General features: G+C 38.2%; 1 long non-coding RNA gene across 1 annotated transcript; it reads left to right on the forward strand.

Moving 5' to 3' along the window:
- The first annotated feature begins 1,862 nt into the window (after positions 1 to 1,862).
- Positions 1,863 to 5,027, forward strand: LOC309612539. Its single transcript, XR_014235262.1, has 2 exons — positions 1,863 to 2,031; positions 2,107 to 5,027. It is a non-coding gene; the product is annotated as an uncharacterized lncRNA (long non-coding RNA).
- Positions 5,028 to 5,926: the final 899 nt, after the last annotated feature.

Raw genomic sequence — 5,926 nt, forward strand, 5'->3', positions numbered from 1 at the left:
AAATGTGCCTACACTCCTACTCACAAAAGTGATAAATTTTAATGTTATCCTTTTTGGTCATCCTCTGCCTTTATACTATCTCCAGGGGTCTCTGGATGCTGAAATGGGGGACTTTAACAAGCTTATTTTAAACAACAGTGTTTTCTGCATTTGGCTAGGTATCCTCTGGTTATACAGATAAATAGTTGATGCTTTGAAATACTGCTTTTTTCCCCTGCCTTTGGTCACAATGTAGCCATAGGTCCAGAATTCCCATATTATCCTCTGTAAGTGGAATAAAGATGATGTAAGAGTTTATTATTCTCATATACATGTAGTAACACAGGAATCCAATTACAATGTCTGAATAAACCTATCCCTATCATAGACAAGCAAAGAGAATTGCACCAGTAAGACCCATAAAAATATTACACAACAAAGGAAAATCACCAGCCTGAAGAATTATAAAGACTTTTGAATTCAAAAAACTAAACTTTGAAAAGAATCTATTACAGGAACTAGAAGATTTGTTTAGAAACTTGTATGGAACCCTGACCAGAAAGCAGAGGCATGAGGCTAAAAAAAAGTATAAATGACCATAAGGAAAGAAGACATTGAGAAGAAAATGTTGACAATAGAATGAAATAAAAAGTGATAATGTACATAGAAAAGAAAGTAGGATACACATTTTGAAAGTCCATTGGAAGTAATAATAATAAACTACCATTCTTCACTATTTACTGACACAGTTCAAGTGGAATTTATTCCTATATTTGATGATCATTTAAAAAATAACCAGGGCTGTTCTCTATCACACCACGAAAAACTAAACCTTTTGCACAATAGAAACATAAAATGGAAAAATTGCATCCGTTGTATCACAAAATGGACAAACTCATTGCCTCCTTCCATAAAATTGAACTACATAATGCATTTAATGGACATTTTTCTTACCATAATTGATATTAGTTTTGTGCATTTTTATATCCAGTTTCTTGGTCTGTAAAGACATTTATTATATGATTTATATGAGTTAATGCATGTAAAGCACTTAGAACAGTACCTAACACAAAGTGGGTGTTCAGGAAGTAATATAAATTATAGTATTAGAATAATCCAAGTGATTTGCAGATTTCTCATTGGCAGATATTAGCAAAACTTTCAAAATATTCTTTTCTCTTTTACTAGGAAATGCTTCTTTGTTAGTTATATAAATTAATGTATACAGTACAAGATCAAATGCATTAAAAAGATCTAGAGAATTTCACCTCATAATCCTTTGGAGTTGGAGGGCTATGTGTTAGAGGCAAATAATAGTAATAATAGGAAAAGTGATTTAACCAAGATGGCGGAGTAGAAGGACGTGCTCTCACTCCCTCTTGTGAGAGCACCAGAATCACAACTGGCTGCTGGACAATCATTGACAGGAAGACCCTGGACTTCACCAAGGAGGATACCCCACGTCCAAGGACAGAGGAGAAGCCACAGTGAGACGGTAGGAGGGCCGCAATCAGAGTAAAATCAAATCCCATAACTGCTGGGTGGGTGACTCACAGACTGGCGAAAACTTATACCACAGAAGTCCACCCACTGGAGTGAAGGTTCTGAGCCCCACGTCAGGCTTCCCAACCTGGGGGTCTGGCAACGGGAGGAGGAATTCCTAGAGAATCAGACTTTGAAGCATAGTGGGAATTGATTGCAGGACTTTGACAGGACTGGGGGAAACAGAGACCCCACTCTTGGAGGGCACACACAAAGTAATGTGTGCATCAGGACCCAGGGGAAGAGCAGTGACCCTGGGGGAGACTGAACCAGACCTACCTGCTGGTGTTGGGGGGTCTCCTGCAGAGGCGGGTGGTGGCTCTGTTTCACCGTGGGGTAAGGACACTGGCAGCAGAGGTTCTGGGAAGTTCTCCTTGGCGTGAGCCCTCCCAGAGTCTGCCATTAACCCCACCAAAGAGCACAGGTAGGCTCCAGTGTTGGGTTGCCTCAGGCAAAACAACCAACAGGGAGGGAACCCAGCCCCACCCATCAACAGTCAAGTGGATTAAGGTTTTACTGAGCTCTGACCACCACAGCAACAGGGAGGGAACCCACCCCCACCCATCAACAGTCAAGTGGATTAAGGTTTTACTGAGCTCTGACCGCCACAGCAACAGTCAGCTCTACCCACCACCAGAGCCTCCCATCAAGCCTCTTAGATAGCCTCAACCACCAGAGGGCAGACAGCAGAAGCAAGAAAAACTACAATCCTGCAGCCTGTGGACCAAAAACCACAGTTACAGAAAGATAGAGAAGATGAAAAGGCAGAGGGCTATGTACCAGACGAAAGAACAAGAAAAAACCCCAGAAAAACAACTAAATGAAGTGGAGATAGGCAACCTTCCAGAAAAAGAATTCAGAATAATGATAGTGAAGATGATCCAGGACCTCGGAATAAGAATGGAGGCAAAGATTGAGAAGATGCAAGAAATGATTAACAAAGACCTAGAAGAATTAAGGAACAAACAAACAGAGATGACCAATACAATAACTGAAATGAAAACTACACTAGAAGGAATCAATAGCACAATAACTGAGGCAGAAGAACGGATAAGTGACCTGGAAGACAGAATGGTGGAATTCACTGCTGCGGAACAGACTAAAGAAAAAAGAATGAAAAGAAATGAAGACAGCCTAAGAGACCTCTGGGACAACATTAAACGCAACAACATTCGCATTATAGGGGTCCCAGAAGGAGAAGAGAGAGAGAAAGGACCAGAGAAAATATTTGAAGAGATTATAGTCGAAAACTTCCCTAACATGGGAAAGGAAATAGCCACCCAAGTCCAGGAAGCGCAGAGAGTCCCATACAGAATAAAACCAAGGAGAAACACGCTGAGACACATAGTAATCAAAGTGGCAAAAATTAAAGACAAAGAAACATTAATGAAAGCAGCAAGGGAAAAACGACAAATAACATACAAGGGAACTCCCATAAGGTTAACAGCTGATTTCTCAGCAGAAACTCTGCAAGCCAGAAGGGAGTGGCATGATATACTTAAAGTGATGAAAGGGAAGAACCTACAACCAAGATTACTCTACCTGGCAAGGATCTCATTTAGATTTGATGGAGAAATCAAAAGCTTTACAGACAAGCAAAAGCTAAGAGAATTCAGCACCACCAAACCAGCTCTACAACAAATGCTAAAGGAACTTCTCTAAGTGGGAAACACAAGAGAAGAAAAGCACCTACAAAAACAAACCCAAAACAATTAAGAAAATGGTCATAGGAACATACATATCGATAATTACCTTAAACGTGAATGGATTAAATGCCCCAACCAAAAGACTTAGACTGGCTGAATGGATACAAAAACAAGACCCATATATATGCTGTCTACAAGAGACCCACTTTAGACCTAGGGACACATACAGACTGAAAGTGAGGGGATGGAAAAAGATATTCCATGCAAATGGAAATCAAAAGAAAGCTGGAGTAGCTATACTCATATCAGATAAAATAGACTTTAAAATAAAGAATGTTACAAGAGACAAGGAAGGACACTACATAATGATCCAGGGATCAATCCAAGAAGAAGATATAACAATTATAAATATATATGCACCCAACATAGGAGCACCTCAATACATAAGGCAACTGCTAACAGCTATAAAAGAGGAAATCTACAGTAACACAATAATAGTGGGGGACTTTAACACCTCACTTACACCAATGGAAAGATCATCCAAAATGAAAATAAATAAGGAAACAGAAGCTTTAAATGACACAATAGACCAGATAGATTTAATTGATATATATAGGACATTCCATCCAAAAACAGCAGATTACACGTTCTTCTCAAGTGCGCACGGAACATTCTCCAGGATAGATCACATCTTGGGTCACAAATCAAGCCTCAGTAAATTTAAGAAAATTGAAATCATATCAAGCATCTTTTCTGACCACAACACTATGAGATTAGAAATGAATTACAGGGAAAAAAACGTAAAAAAGACAAACACATGGAGGCTAAACAATACGTTACTAAATAACCAAGAGATCACTGAAGAAATCAAAGAGGAAATCAAAAAATACCTAGAGACAAATGACAATGAAAACACGACGACCCAAAACCTATGGGATGCAGCAAAAGCGGTTCTAAGAGGGAAGTTTATAGCTATACAAGCCTACATAAAGAAACAAGAAAAATCTCAAGTAAACAATCTAACCTTACACCTAAAGAAACTAGAGAAAGAAGAACAAACAAACCCCAAAGTTAGCAGAAGGAAAGAAATCATAAAGATCAGAGCAGAAATAAATGAAATAGAAACAAAGAAAACAATAGCAAAGATCAATAAAACTAAAAGTTGGTTCTTTGAGAAGATAAACAAAATTGATAAGCCATTAGCCAGACTCATCAAGAAAAAGTGAGAGAGGACTCAAATCAATAAAATCAGAAATGAAAAAGGAGAAGTTACAACAGACACCGCAGAAATACAAAGCATCGTAAGAGACTACTACAAGCAACTTTATGCCAATAAAATGGACAACCTGGAAGAAATGGACAAATTCTTAGAAAGGTATAACCTTCCAAGACTGAACCAGGAAGAAACAGAAAATATCAACAGACCAATCACAAGTAATGAAATTGAAACTGTGATTAAAAATCTTCCAACAAACAAAAGTCCAGGACCAGATGGCTTCACAGGTGAATTCTATCAAACATTTAGAGAAGAGCTAACACCCATCCTTCTCAAACTCTTCCAAAAAATTGCAGAGGAAGGAACACTCCCAAACTCATTCTATGAGGCCACCATCACCCTGATACCAAAACCAGACAAAGACACTACAAAAAAAGAAAATTACAGACCAATATCACTGATGAATATAGATGCAAAAATCCTCAACAAAATACTAGCAAACAGAATCCAACAACACATGAAAAGGATCATACACCGCGATCAAGTGGGATTTATCCCAGGGATGCAAGGATTCTTCAATATACGCAAATCAATCAATGTGATACACCATATTAACAAATTGAAGAATAAAAACCATATGATCATCTCAATAGATGCAGAAAAAGCTTTTGACAAAATTCTGATAAAAACACTCCAGAAAGTGGGCATAGAGGGAACCTACCTCAACATAATAAAGGCCATATATGACAAACCCACAGCAAACATCATTCTCAATGGTGAAAAACTGAAAGCATTTTCTCTAAGATCAGGAACGAGACAAGGATGTCCACTCTCACCACTATTATTCAACATAGTTCTGGAAGTCCTAGCCACGGCAATCAGAGAAGAAAAAGAAATAAAAGGAATACAAATTGGAAAAGAAGAAGTAAAACTGTCACTGTTTGCGGATGACATGATACTATACATAGAGAATCCTAAAACTGCCACCAGAAAACTGCTAGAGCTAATTAATGAATATGGTAAAGTTGCAGGATACAAAATTAATGCACAGAAATCTCTTGCATTCCTATACACTAATGATGAAAAATCTGAAAGAGAAATTATGGAAACACTCCCATTTACCATTGCAACGAAAAGAATAAAATATCTAGGAATAAACCTACCTAGGGAGACAAAAGACCTGTATGCAGAAAACTATAAGACACTGATGAAAGAAATTAAAGATGATACCAACAGATGGAGAGATATACCATGTTCTTGGATTGGAAGAATCAACATTGTGAAAATGAGTATACTACCCAAAGCAATCTACAGATTCAATGCAATCCCTATCAAATTACCAATGGCATTTTTTACGGAGCTAGAACAAATCATCTTAAAATTTGTATGGAGACACAAAAGACCCCGAATAGCCAAAGCAGTCTTGAGGGAAAAAAATGGAGCTGGAGGAATCAGACTCCCTGACTTCAGACTATACTACAAAGCTACAGTAATCAAGACAATATGGTACTGGCACAAAAACAGAAACATAGATCAATGGACC

The sequence above is a fragment of the Balaenoptera borealis genome, assembly GCF_965194805.1.
Source record: "Balaenoptera borealis genome assembly, chromosome: 15".
NCBI classification, from domain to species: Eukaryota; Metazoa; Chordata; class Mammalia; order Artiodactyla; family Balaenopteridae; genus Balaenoptera; species Balaenoptera borealis.